The sequence below is a fragment of the Entelurus aequoreus genome, linkage group LG19 (genome assembly GCF_033978785.1).
Source record: "Entelurus aequoreus isolate RoL-2023_Sb linkage group LG19, RoL_Eaeq_v1.1, whole genome shotgun sequence".
Lineage (NCBI taxonomy): Eukaryota > Metazoa > Chordata > Actinopteri > Syngnathiformes > Syngnathidae > Entelurus > Entelurus aequoreus.
This window is the reverse complement of record NC_084749.1, coordinates 12009186-12024526: the sequence shown is the minus strand read 5'-3', so window position 1 is coordinate 12024526 and position 15341 is coordinate 12009186. Positions and strand designations below refer to the sequence as shown.

Here is a 15341-nt window from a genome sequence, read left to right as displayed (position 1 = left end):
TCCCTATCAAAATGACCATGAAACAGGTTTATTTCTTCTGCTCATGACAAAGAACTGTTCACATATGTTGTTCCTTTAAAGTCCATTATTACTCTTGTACCCTCCCTCAGGTTGGGTGTTAAAGTGAGCTTTAATAGGCCTTTATATTCCAATTTGGCTGATTGTATAACCCTTTGATGATCACTTTTGGCTGTGCTGTAGCCCCTGCTGTCTCCTGACCTTTAAGCTTCTCCCTGATATTAGTAGCAGCCGTACCTCATGTGTCATCCCTGGCTTTTGATTGGCAATGAAACAGATCTGCATCCAGAATGTAACATTGTCCACACAAAAAAATATGCTATCCATTACAGCGGTGGTGTACTCTTCAAGAGACTGGCATATTAGTGATCCCTGACCTCTGAGTATATTCCAGTTTTCGGAGTAGAAACAGTCTTGGCGCTCAGAAATGGGAAGTGCGAGCCATGTTCTGACTGACCTCGTTGTGGGCCCAGTGGACTCAATGGTGAATAGCCCTATATACCGAGGGTAGAGCAAGATCACTATGGCCCAGATGGGAGTATGCCTTTACCTTGTAGGTGTTAGGCACATTGGTATACACCTGGCCCAGAGTTTTATCTCCTCTGTTTTCAAAAATCAGTAAATCTGAGTTGGAGTAAAGTTCTTAAGTCAGTATGATTGAAACCCTCCCACAGTCAAATTATGTCCATCTTTTGCAGATTGATTGAGAAAACTAGAGGACCGTTGTGATCTTGTGAGGGATGAAATAATCCGCTAATGAACGATATGTGATTCCAGTGTTAAATCCAAGGAGTTCAGCATGAGAAGATTAGCAAAAAATTAAACCACCACTAAAACACCATGAAAACTCCTCGCAAGCTCAGAGCAAATCCGGAACCTCCATTCATTTAGCTATCCATTAATGTGCTCATAACATGACTGAAGTTTGTTTCTTAATTTTTTTAACTGCTATGTCTCTTCTGAAGCGTAGGCCTGCCTTACACTTTTAAAACTACTGCTCTATAATATACTTTGTTGTTGTTTACCTGGTGATTACATGTTGATACATAGCAGTTTTAACTGAATTTAAAGTTGTATTAGTTTGTATTTGTTAAACAGACATACAGTCAAAACTGTGGTTTTAGACTGCTTGATGCACACAAAAAACAGTGTTGCACTACGATTCACTTTTATCTAGTACATTAAAAAAATATTTTACTGTGTCAACTAGAATTCAAACGTTACAATTTACTGCAAAATACTGCAATACTGTTCATCGTTCTTCTATGCCACTGCTCTGCATATTGTTTACTGAATCAGAACAGAAGTATCTGCAGTAGACAGAGCTGTGAAGATGTGTTGTTTCCTCCTACGCTGGCAGGCAGTACCTACAGGGACTAAAGCACACAACTAAGAGATTGAAAAAGCAGTAAAATATCTGATTAAGCCTCCAACTAATGCAGCTCTTTTACAATGACATTTTCAACACCTGATCCAAAACAGTCCAGTGTCCTCAGATGGTACTGAAAATGACTCCCATTGGGGAAAGCAGTAAAGCAGAAACTCCCCGATGGTGCAAAACTGAGTCCTAAGGGCACGGAGGAAGCAGCTGTCGTCTTACCCGAGGTCACTTGCAGTTTTAGGGAAGCCTGGCAGAATGCATGCTATGCACTTGCACGTCAAACCCTCCGAACGAGTGCTAAGAAGTGCCGAGTCCGCGGGGTCTTGGAGTTTGGTTTTGGTGTCAATCATATGTTAAATTTGAGAAGAAGTTTAGACTATGCCATGTGTTGCATAGCAGGTAACTCCATAACGGACAAAACAAGCATTATGTAATTAATACCCCTCTTCTTCTCAGTTGACACAAAACATTTGTGGTTCATATGATTTAGTTTTGTGATTCCTTTACATGACTGATACTGTACACAACCTGGATGTCTTTTCTCTCACTCCCACGCATGCACAACTGTCAGAGCCTGCATCCCATGATTCATAACATGAACAATTGAATGATAAAAAGCTTTCTCACCAACAAATTGCCCTTCTTCTTCTTCTCTTTTTTTTTCCTCAACCAGCTTTTTGCAGTGCTCTGGCGTTCTTTTTTTTTTCTTCCTATAAAGAGAAGAGGAAATCACTGGAAGACTTTAGACAATCATTGTCCTTCTTCCTCTATCCCTCGCTCTCCTCATTTCCGGATTTCTCCACAGTCTCCGAAGGGAAGCAGGAGCATCAGTGATCCACTGCTGTGCACTCCGCTGCAGGAGGCTGAACGTCAATCACACGACGTAACCTTAGAAACCACCGGGCCCCGCCTCTAGCTTGTCATGATTGGTGGGCTGATGGCAAACCAGAAGTCACAAGTCTAAACGGATCCACAGATGGATCCTGAAAGCTGTGATGGGATCATGTGCAGAGCCAAACAAACAGTGAAAGATTGCAGTACTTGTGAGTTCTCCCTCTGTCTCGCTCTCCTCTCTGACTTCAATGCCTTTATTTTAGAGTTGCCTAGCAACAAACAGGCAATGTGCACATATACTTTGCCAGGCAGGGGCGATGTGGGAGGGAGAGGAAGGAATTCAAGTCCTGAACTCTCTTTCTCTGTGTTGAGGTGTGTTGAATATTTTAATTCTCTGCAGCAAAAAGCACATCCTCATCTGTATAGTAATAGCAGCACTCAAAACAATTGCTGACTATTGACAGTATGGCAGAGGATTGTACACCACTGCAGTATAAAACATACAGATGTATACCAATTTCAGTACTTTTATAGGCACCAACCAAATTATGTGGGTGCTACTGGGTATCGAGTCACGTAAAATCAAATGTTGCCATATTTCTTTACTTTAGTTGCACATGACATCACGTCCTGCTACAGACTCACCCGACTCCAACACTTGGTGGGCAAACAAGCACGCAAGCAGCACTCAGAGCGGACACAGTCGGACTGCTGTAGGTAATGTTGCAATTTTCCACACCAACAAAGCAAGTATGCCTGATAGAAAACATTTGAACGTACAGTAAGATTCCACTTTTAAAAATGCGCTAGCTCAATGCTAATTTACATTGGATTTGCCTTAGAAATGCTACTGATTAGCATTAATTATTATTGCATGGTGATTTCAACACCTCCAAATTTGGTAATGAAAGCTACAACTAAGATGCTCAATACAATCAAACAGCTACTGTGTAATAAGTACAATACTTTAAGGCTGAAACGACGCGTCGACATAGTCGACGTCATCGGTTACGTAAATACGTCGACGCCGTTTTTGTGCGTCGACGCGTCGCATAATGACATCACACTACCGTCATGGCGAAGCGCAAAGCAGACGATCAAAGAAGACGATGCGAGCGGTGCGAGCGAGGGGGGAAAAGCATGCCAAAAGTGGTCAAAAGTGTGGGAGTATTTCAATAAACGGCCTAATAATGTTGTTGTATGCACACTGTGTCGAGCGGAAATGGCCTATCATAGCAGCACAACGGCTATGAACGAACATTTGAAAAGAAAACCATCAACTAGTCAATCGTCCGTGCGAGCATACGTTGTCATCATTACACAAAAACATGAATGTGTCATTTGTATCTGCTAGGGGTGTAACGGTACGTGTTTTGTATTGAACCGTTTCGGTACGGGGCTTTCGGTTCGGTACGGGGGTGTACCGAACGAGTTTCTAAGCTAAAGCTAAAGTCTTAACAAGCTGCTTTGCTCCGTCTGCCTCTGTCTCAGCACGCAGCATTGTCCCACCCACACAACCATCTGATTGGTACACACGCAGCATTGTCCCACCCACACAACCATCTGATTGGTACACACGAAGCATTATCAGCCAATCAGCAGTGCGTATTCAGAGCGCATGTAGTCAGCGCTTCAGCGTGGAGCAGATAGGTGTTTAGCAGGTGAGCATCAGGCAGCAGACTCTCCCCAAATGATAATAAACACCACCCAGTCAACTACTAGTAACATCACTATGAGCCCGTTGACCTTCTAGAAACTTAAACTGCAGCTCAGCTCACTCGCAATCCTGGCTTGAGGTGAAGGCTAATTAGCTCTCAGTTCCAGCCACATCGAACCCTTCTGAGCGCCTATTTTCAGCTGCTGGGAATATTGTAAACAAGAAAAGAACCAAAGCATGTAGACATGCTAACCTTTCTTCATTACAACTGTTAGACACTCACTGGAATGAGTAGAATTGGTTATTGTGTACTGTGTTGGACTGGATGTTTATTTTGCACATTTTAAAAGCAATACTTAATGTTTACAGTGCTCCAGAATATTTAGATTGGCACTTTTTTGTATTGGATGTTTATCTTTATTTTTGCACATTTTAGCAAATAAGCAATACTTTCACTTTTGTTGAAATGTTTACACTGTTGTTACAGAATATTTCGTTTTGCACTTTTTTGTATTGGATGTTTATCTTTATTTTTGCACATTTTAAAGCAAAATAAGCAATACTTTTAATTTTGAAATGCTTATACTATTGCAGAATATTAAGATTTGCACTGGATGTTGACTTTTATATTTGCACATTAAAAAGCAAATAAGCTACTTTTAATTTTGTTAAATGTTAAAAGTTTTAAATGTTTACATTGTTACAGAATATTTAGTCATGTTGTTGTCAATGTTGACTGAGTGGCCATACTTCTTTTTTTTTGTAAATAAAAGCCATGCCTTTTGAAAAAACGGGCCTACATTTATTTTTTCATCTTCATTTTAAATAAAAAAATAATCGGTAAAAGGAAAAATAATCTATAGATTAATCGAAAAAAAATAATCTATAGATTAACCGATTAATCGAAAAAATAATCTATAGATTAATCGATAGAAAAATAATCGTTAGCTGCAGCCTTACAATACTTACAGTATAAACACTCTTCGGGTGCAACAAAAGACAAGATTCAGCTTAATGACAAAGACTACTTACCGTTGTCCATATACTACTGCCATCGAATTGCAAATTCTAATAAATAAGTGTCATGCAGTATACCGAATGTTCTATAGGGAAATGGTGGTGGTTTCATACGTGTGGCTTTTTGGTTTGAGGTATCATTTGGAGACTGTGTCTCCCGTCTGGCCTGGGAACGCCTCGGGATCCCCCGGGAAGAGCTGGACGAAGTGGCTGGGGAGAGAAAAGTCTGGGATTCCCTGCTTAGGCTGCTGCCCCCGTGACCCGACCTCGGATAAGCGGAAGAAGATGGATGGATGGATGGAATCATTTGGTTAATTTTAGGAAAGAACAAATAGTAGAGATCCTTTCAACAATCTTGCTAGCAAAGCAGTCATTGTAACATTTAGAGACATACTGTAGGTCAGATTTTTTGTTAGCTACAAAGGATAAATATCCACCGTGTTGTGCATGTACTGTATCTTTATGTATCTGTGAATGGGTAACACTTTTGTTGCTATCTCTAAGGTCATTCAGGAGATTTTGGACACATAAGGTAAACATCTCTTCAAGCGTGTACAGTTTACTGTAAATTGATATTCAAATGTATGTACCAAGAAACTAATGTTCTTGTATTTAACAGGGCAAGAAGCCAGTGCAGTAATTTTATTTGATAGTGTCATACCACTCCTCTCTGAGCTGCCACCTTATCATGGTAGAGGAGTTTGCGTGTTCCATGCCCCCCGGTAGGGTCTCTCAAGACAAACAGGTCCTAGGTGAGGGATCAGACAAAGAGCAGCTCGAAGACCTCTATGGAAATGCAAAAACCGAGACTCAGATTTCCCTCACCCAAACGCGGGTCACTGGGGCCCCCCTCTGGAGCCAGGCCCGGAGTTGGGGCACGATGGCGAGCGCCTGGTGGCTCGTGGCTCGAAGAGGCAACGTGGGTCCCCCCATCAATGGGCACACCAAGGCAGGGCACTTGGCGGTCCGAACCTCGGATACATAAGCTAGCTCTGGGACGTGGAATGTCACCTCGCTGGGGGGAAGGAGTCTGAGCTAGTGTGCGAGGTGGAGAAGTTCCGGCTGGATATAGTCGGAGTCACTTTGACGCACAGCATGGGCTCTGGAACCAGTTCTCTCGAGAGGGCCTGGACTCTCTTCCACACTGGCGTTGCACGCAGTGAGAGGCGACGGGCTGGGGTAGCAATCCTTGTTGCCCCCCGGCTCAAAGCCTGCACGTTGGAGTTCAACCCAGTGGCCAAGAGGGTAGCTTCCCTCCGCTTTCGGGTGGAGGAACGGGTCCTGACTGTTGTTTGTGCTTACGCACCAAACAGCAGTTCAGAGTACCCACCCTTTTTGGATACACTCGAGGGAGTACTGGAAAGTGCTCCCCCGGTGATTCTCTTGTCCTACTGGGAGACTTCAATGCTCATGTTGGCAACAACAGTGAAACCTGGAGAGGCGTGATTGGGAAAAATGGCCGCCCGGATCTGAACCCGAGTGGTGTTTTGTTATTGGACTTTTGTGCTCGTCACAGATTGTCCATAACAAACACCATATTCAAACATAAGGGTGTCCATATGTGCACTTGGCACCAGGACACCCTAGGCCACAGTTCCATGATCGACTTTGTAGTTGTGTCATCGGATTTGCTGCCTCATGTTTTGGACACTCGGGTGAAGAGAGGGGCAGAGCTTTCTACCGATCACCACCTGGTGGTGAGTTGGCTGCGATGGTGGGGGAGGATGCCGGACAGACCTGGCAGGCCCAAACGCAGTGTGAGGGTCTGCAGGGAACGTCTAGCAGAGTCTCCTGTCAGAGAGAGTTTCAATTCCCACCTCCGGAAGAACTTTGAACACGTCACAAGGGAAGTGCTGGACACTGAGTCCGAGTGGACCATGTTCCGCACCTCTATTGTATTGCATGGACATCAGGGCAGTACCTCTGGATTGGCAGACCGGGGTGGTGGTTCCTCTCTTTAAGAAGGAGAACCGGAGGGTGTGTTCCAACTATCGTGGGATCACACTCCTCAGCCTTCCTGGTAAGGTCTATTCAGGTGTACTGGAGAGAAGGCTAAGCCGGATAGTCGAACCTCGGATTCAGGAGGAACAGTGTGGTTTTCGTCCTGGTCGTGGAACTGTGGACCAGCTCTAAACTCTCAGCAGGGTCCTGGAGTGTGCATGGGAGTTTGCCCAACCAGTCTACATGTGCTTTGTGGACATGGAGAAGGCATTCGACCGTGTCCCTCGGGAAGTCCTGTGGGGAGTGCTCAGAGAGTATGGGGTATCGGACTGTCTGATTGTGGCGGTCCGCTCCCTGTACCATCAGTTTCAGAGCTTGGTCCGCATTGCCGGTAGTAAGTCGGACACATTTCCAGTGAGGGTTGGACTCCGCCAGGGCTGCCCTTTGTCACCGATTCTGTTCATAACTTTTATGGACAGAATTTCTAGGCGCAGTCAAGGCGTTGAGGGTATCTGGTTTGGTGGCTGCAGGATTAGTTCTCTGCTTTTTGCAGCTGATGTGGTCCTGATGGCTTCATCTGGCCAGGATCTCCAGCTCTCACTGGATCGGTTCGAAGCTGAGTGTGAAGCGACTGGGATGAGAATCAGCACCTCCAAGTCCGAGTCCATGGTTCTTGCCCGGAAAAGGGTGGAGTGCCATCTCCGGGTTGGGGAAGAGACCCTGCCCCAAGTGGAGGAGTTTAAGTACCTCGGAGTCTTGTTCACGAGTGAGGGAAGAGTGGATCGTGAGATCGGTGCGGCGTCTTCAGTAATGCAGACGCTGTATCGATTCGTTGTGGTGAAGAAGGAGCTGAGCTGGAAGGCAAAGCCCTAAATTTACCGGTCGATCTACGTTCCCATCCTCACCTATGGTCATGAGCTTTGGGTTATGACCGAAAGGACAAGATCACGGGTACAAGCGGCCGAAATGAGTTTCCTTCGCCGGGTGGCGGGGCTCTCCCATAGAGATAGGGTAAGAAGCTCTGCCATCCGGGGGGAGCTCAAAGTAAAGCCGGTGCTCCTCCACATCGAGAGGAGCCAGATGAGGTGGTTCGGGCATCTGGTCAGGATGCCACCCGAACGCCTCCCTAGGGAGGTGTTTAGGGCACGTCCGACCGGTAGGAGGCCACGGGGAAGACGCAGGACACGTTGAGTAGACTATCTGTCCTGGCTGGCTTGAGAACGCCTCGGGACCCCCCGGGAAGAGCTGGACGAAGTGGCTGGGGAGAGGAAAGTCTGGGCTTCCCTGCTTCGGCTTCTGCCCCCGCGACCCGACCTCGGATAAGCGGAAGAAGATGGATGGATGGATGGAGTGTCATCCATCCATCCATTTTCTACCGCTTGTCCTTTTTGGGGTTGCGGGGGGTGCTGGAGTCTATCTAAGCTACAATCGTGTCATACCAAAATTAAATATAATTTACTCCTGATAGTTTCAGAACATAAGGTGTTTTGTTTCAAGGAAACACCTCCTTTGTAACTTGTGAGAATACCCAGACCTAAACCTTTATTATTTCATTTATACAGGGTTCAACTACCAAAATGTACCTTTCAGAATAAAAAAACCCACATGTAGTTTTGTGTTCTGTGCTTGATAACTATTTTGCCGAGCATCACATTTAGGAAAGTTTACCAGCACGTGAACTGAGGTCCCATCTGGAAAAGTTGAACATTGGCGGCTCACCAGATGAGCGAGCTAAAGTCATTGCACTTTTGATTCGGTACTCACATGTTTTTGCATTAAAAGTGGTACCTATTTACAGATACATAAAGATACAGTACATGCACAACACTGTGAATATGTATCCTTTGTAGCTAACAAAAAATCTGACCTATGTCACTAAATGTTACAATGACTGCAATCCTAGCAAGATTGTTGAAGGATCGCCAATATTTGTTTTTTCCTAAAAGTAACCAAATGATTCCTCAAACCACACAGCCACACATATGAAACTAATACCACCACCATTTCCCTACAGAACATTTGGTATACTGCATAACACTTATTTATTAGGAATATTTACACTACCGTTCAAAAGTTTGGGGTCACCCAAACAATTTTGTGGAATAGCCTTCATTTCTAAGAACAAGAATAGACTGTCGAGTTTCAGATGAAAGTTCTCTTTTTTTGGCCATTTTGAGCGTTTAATTGACCCCACAAATTTGATGCTCCAGAAACTCAATCTGCTCAAAGGAAGGTCAGTTTTGTAGCTTCTGTAACGAGCTAAACTGTTTTCAGATGTGTGAACATGATTGCACAAGGGTTTTCTAATCATCAATTAGCCTTCTGAGCCAATGAGCAAACACATTGTACCATTAGAACACTGGAGTGATAGTTGCTGGAAATGGGCCTCTATACACCTATGTAGATATTGCACCAAAAACCAGACATTTGCAGCTAGAATAGTCATTTACCACATTAGCAATGTATAGAGTGTATTTCTTTAAAGTTAAGACTAGTTTAAAGTTATCTTCATTGAAAAGTACAGTGCTTTTCCTTCAAAAATAAGGACATTTCAATGTGACCCCAAACTTTTGAACGGTAGTGTACCTCCTGAAGCTACGAGTTCACTCAAACACACAACTTCCTTTTTCTTGGTTCTCATCCAACTCTCGCGTCTTCGCAGTCTTACCCCTTTGCAAAGTTGCAAACACACCACAGATGCCACACTGACCCCTAGTGGAGTCCTCTCAAAACTACATTGTAAAAATGCCTTTTTTCCCACCTGGCTACATCCTCCCCTGCAAAAAAAGTCAATGTCCTCAGTTACTTAACTACACCTTGACTTTGTTCTCTGCGTCTCTTAAAAAATGCCACACCAAACTCGTCAGCAACTCAGACAGGGCTTCTTGACTTAATGAAATAGCATTACAAGTCGAGTTAGAGAGGTGATGTGGATGTACATGCATCCTGGCATTGGGTCTCAGATTTTGACGTGGTGTCGGAGTGGACCCAGGGACCTGCCCGCTTCCAGTCGCCTCTAAAAAAGTAGCAGGGGCAGTTGAATAATGTAATAGTTCGGGCGGATTGGATGCTGGTACGGCAACATCAGGCTCCAGATAATCAACACTCTCCGGTTCCCCACTATTCTGACGAGGGTTGTCGATAAGTCATTTCTTCTATCACAACATATCCGACCTCTGATCCTGAATCAGTATGCTCAACCACAGGTGCCATTGCAGAGGACTGAACTGATCCAACAGTTGACAACCTTGACACTAGGGATGTCCCGATCCGATATTTGCCAAAAAATGTGTATCGTGCTCTTCGATGGGCATCTTTTAACCTTTCTTGATGAAATGCTAACCAATTATCTTTCCCATCTAACCCCTCCTGACCCAACAATGCATCTACTGGCAGGTAGGGTTCCATACCAAGGTGTCACATAGGCACAAGTCAACTCTGGCAAATATTCAACGTATGCAAAAGGTCATGCATTGTCCCATTGAAACGCTCACATTGTGTGTTTCCCTGTGGGTGATGGGTTGTAGCGTATGTCCTTTTTACACCATACAGTTGACAAAGTTATTTTATGATCTCACTCTCAAAATGTCTCCCCTGGTCTGAGTGAAGTCTCTCAGGGACACCCTATTTCATGAACAACTCTTTTAGGATAATCTTAGCTGTTGTATATGCTTTCTGAGCCCGTGTGGGAAAAACCTGAGTGAATTTGATGAATATGTCTGTTATTACCAACACATTCTCCCTGCCATCTGAAGCCGGCTCTAACACGCTGAAATCAACTGCTATCACTTCAAGTGGCCGTGTAGCTGAAAAGGACTTCATGGATCTTTGGCTGAGGCAACTTTGACACTTCTTAACCCATTTGTCCACAGGTGTCAAGTGAAGTGAGGTAGAAGTAACCTCCTAGTGATGATAAATTGTTTAAACCTTTTTTGAAAAGTATTTTTCTTAAGAGTGTAAAATTCCACTCCATTCCATTTTAAATATTTTTTTCATGATCGCTTTTATATTTGTCTATAAACCTTTCAAAATAAGCCTCAATCTGCACTGATTAAGGTAAATAAACAGTAGCCTAATGGGGCTTAGGCCATTCCTGAAACCCGAAGTACCTCAAGGTCATGTGATTGCAACGCCTATAATTACTTCTTTTTTGCCCCCTTTTATTTCGAAAATTAAAGTATCGAAATATATTTTGGTACCGGTACCAATGTTGGTATCAGGAATCGGGACAAGCCTAACAGAGTGCAACAGTTAAGCACGTATTACTTAATTAGCACAGGCCCTACATATGAAAATATGAAATGTCCATAAGTGACTAAATGGACATTGAGTGTTAAATGTCTGTACCGTATGGATTTTGCACGGTATTTATGTAACATTTACTGTAATATATTATAAAACAGGTAGTCTGACAGATAAGATAATTACACTGTACCTTCATCATCACTGGTGTCAAGAGAATCAATTTAAGATTGCTAGGTCGACCCAAATAGGGACACGCGGTAGCGTGGATGGAGGGCGTGCACGCAGTAGTTTCACTAAGGCCATAGAGTCACAAAGTATAAGTCTTACCGTTCTTTTGCTGTTTTTTTCTCCACTTCTGGCTTTCTGAAGGGTAAGTGTGTTTCATTTTTGGACCGTATTTCGACGTGCAGTCAGCAAAAGTTCAGATGACGTCACAACGAGTGGCAGCGCACTGACTCTTCCAAGAATGTGCTGGCGGCTGTGAGCGCCCCCTTGTGGGGGGTTAAGAACAGTGTCATTGCCATTAATTATTCATTATTTGTCAGCGTTATTAGGCATGTGAGACTTTTGGCTGTAGAAGGGGCCCTCAAGGGGGATTCCGACATTGACTTTGACATTATTCCGATACTTTTCATTGTATTTTTTGGTGATAGAATCACAAAGTTGTCGTGCGAAATTCTGTATCCCTGAAATATTTTGTATCTCATAGCGCGGGAGAGCGCATGGGGGCGGAGCTCTGTGCCTTGTTCTGACAGAGGCAGCACTTCCGTGTTATTAGCGATGTCAATGATTATAAATAGTATGTTCAGTTCAGTTTCAATTTATTTCGAACATTGTACATTGTAATGCATCACATATTTCCAGTTGTTTCATACATATCCTCTACTAACTTTTTCTTTTTTAATTGATAAGATGAGTCTAAATTCACAAGTTTTGTACGATGCCAAGTCTATACATTAAGTTAAGTTAAAGTACCAATGATTGTCACACACACACTAGGTGTGGTGAAATTTGTCCTCTGCATTTGACCCATCCCCTTCATCACCACCTGGGAGGTGAGGGGAGCAGTGGGCAGCAGCGGTGCCGCGCCCGGGAATCATTTTTGGTGATTTAACCCCCAAGTCCAACCCTTGATGCTGAGTGCCAAGCAGGGAGGTAATGGGTCCCATTTTTTTTATAGTCTTTGGTATGACTTGGCCGGGGTTTGAACTCACAACCTACCGATCTCAGGGCGGACACTCTAACCCAGGGGTCCCCAAACTACGACCCGACATCTAAAATCAGGCCCGCAGGAAGTCCCAAGTATTTAAAAAAAAAGAATTTAAAATTTTTTAAAAAATAAATAAATAAATAAACAATTAAAAATTATGTCTTTTCTTATCCACTTTGTACCGCCTGCTACTCACGGTGTCTCCTAGCCGCTCGGGCAAATCATATTGTCTAAAAATGCATTTTCTCATCGACAGGCACGTGCACACATAGGGCCTATGGGTGCTTGAGCCCCTGCCCTTTTTTGCCTCGTCTTAAAAAGTGCCCTCTGCCTGTGTGTGTTTTTTTTTGTTTTTTTTTAAACAACATTTATAAATTCCTGTCAGGGATGTAAAAAAAAACAGCGGTACAAAAACTCCACGTTTTCTTGTAATACCGGGTTGTTTGAGCCTGCCGCTTCCGCCAGAGAGAGAGAAAGAGAGAGGGCGAGTGAGTGAGTAAGTGAGAGGAGAGAGAGCCAACTGCGCCCCTGAGAAGTGACAGTGGAGCAACTTGAACCTGTGAGTTATGGTCTAGTCGCCGTCCACTTATTCAGCATCTAATATGGGTAATATTTCAGAAAAACGCTGTATTATTCTATTATTCAATGTGTCAGCTTCTGTTTTTGCCGGACGTCGGAGCACGGCGCATCAATTGAGCACGGCACATCAAGTCCGCACAGAGCAGAGCGGATCGTGCGGGACAGGAAGTAGTGTTCAAAATACAAAATAAAACACCGGGTTAATTTTCTAAATAAAATGCACTGTGTTTACGGCGGATCACATTTTTCTCACAGTAGAGTTTTAGATCTAAAGTTTATTGTGACTTTGCTATTACTGTGTGGGTTAACAAAATAATAATAATAATAATAATGATAATAATAAGAAGAATAACGATGATGATAATAATAATAATTATTATTATTATTATTAAAAATAATAATAATTTCAGCATTCTGGGGATATAAGATGTAGGTTATCTGTTAGTAATATTGCCATCTGTATTTAAACTTGATTCATGTTGATTATGCCTGCAGCACAATGCCAAAAAAGAAAGGATACAGCCCTCTACTGGCCCCTGGTCCATATTTTTGGCCCTGTATTGCGTTTCAGTTGTTTAGTCTGAGCATTAAGTGAGAAAGACCATAAGTTACAACTTGATGGTGTTTTCATCAAGTTAAGGGAAGAAGGACAGATTTTCACATTGAAGTTTTTTTCATTTGGGTATTTATTTTTGTATTTTTTTTCAAAGTTCATGTTGCACTGTTCAATGTTCAATATTAAAGTGCTTATCTTTAACAATAAAAAGCCTAAAAATAAACCAGTGTTTTGTTGCTTTTCATGTCTTCCAAGCCTATGATAATGTGAATTAACTCATTATGACCATAAAAAAAATTCCTGCCCTTTTCTGACTTTGAGCCCCTGCCCCTCTATAATCATGTGCACATCCCTGCTCATCGATAACGTGACATCATCGCGCATGCGGAAAGTGCGCTATATATATATATATATACATATATATAATATATATATTTATATATTATATATATATAATATATATATATATATATACAGTATATAGATATATATTATATATATATCTAATATATATTATATATATATATATATATATATATATATATATATATATATATATATATATATATATATATATATATATCAGTGGCGTGCGTTGAGGTTCATGTCAGGTGAGGCACTGACTTCATCACAGTCAGATTTACAAACATATGAACCCTAAAGAGTATCTTATTCACCATTTGATTGGCAGCAGTTAATGGGTTATGTTTAAAAGCTCATACCAGCCTTCTTCCCTGCTTGGCACTCAGCATCAAGGGTTGGAATTGGGGGTTAAATCACCAAAAATTATTCCCAGGCACGGTGCCGCTGCTGTCCACTGCTCCCCTCACCTCCCAGGGGGTGAACAAGGGGATGGGTCAAATGCAGAGGACACATTTCACCACACCTAGTGTGTGTGTGACAATCATTGGTATACTTAACTTTAACTTTACACTTACAAACTGTAGCACACAAAAAAGCACATTTAATTTAAAAAAAACGTTATTATGGTCTTACCTTTACTTATAAGTGCGGGAACAGTGGTGTTCGTGTTGGAAGAGTTGTGAATGAATGAAATATGAAATCCGCGCTGCATTCTGCAGGTGTACCTAATGTTGTGTCCCTGTTCACGGCTCCTACGGCGCGCCGCGTGAGCATTGTTGTTCTTGCACTTTTTGGCTTCTTGTTAAGTGACTTTTTTTGGGTGGATTCGGTCTTGCACGTGGAGGGTGTGGGTGTGGGCTTTGGTTGGTGTGGCGCTCCCGTCGGGCGGTGCATTCTGCGGCGGAGGTGCTTGGCACCAGGAGGCGGGGTTATGAGACGAGCCTCCAGTTTTGATTGCTCAGCACAAGAAATATGTTACACACATACAGTTGTTGACAAAATACACTGTACATCATATACCTCAGCTAACTAAACTATGGAAATGTATAATATAATTCATATAGCAATACAGTCTCACTGCACAGCAGGCCAGCAGTTAGCCGAGTCATTGCGCACAATCCATGTTGAGGCACAAATCAGTGACGTGCCTCAACTGGCTGCTGATCACCGCACCATCTCTTCTCAGTATTTGAACGGCAAATGTGAAAATAAAAATAAAAATAATCTAAAACTGGTGAAGTTAAATGGAAAATAACTTTAGTATAATCACTGGATACATATAAAAATTTAATTAATTTTTTTTCTTTCCATGATGGCAGGTAAGGCCGTGCCTCCCCTGCCTCTAGTGACTGCACGCCACTGATATATATATATATATATATATATATATATATATACAGCCCTGCCCCCGGCCAAATTGTTTTAACCCAATGCGGCCCCCCGAGTCAAAAAGTTTGGGGACCCCTGCTCTAACCACTAGGCCACTGAGTATATAATCCACATGATGTTAGTACATAGCTTGAGGGACGTACGTAGTACA

General features: G+C 42.8%; 1 protein-coding gene across 12 annotated transcripts in view; it reads right to left on the bottom strand.

Annotated features, from left to right (window-relative positions):
- LOC133635116 (leucine-rich repeat-containing protein 7-like) overlaps positions 1 to 2454 on the bottom strand; it is a 396315-nt gene extending 393861 nt beyond the window's left edge. For 9 of the 12 annotated variants that reach the window (XM_062027903.1, XM_062027904.1, XM_062027897.1 and 6 more), the window contains exon 1: positions 2027 to 2454. The gene's annotated coding sequence lies outside the window, so the exon portion shown is untranslated. The remainder of the gene's footprint in view (positions 1 to 2026) is intronic. The other 3 variants (XM_062027901.1, XM_062027910.1, XM_062027905.1) reach the window with 1 other exon arrangement.
- Positions 2455 to 15341: the final 12887 nt, after the last annotated feature.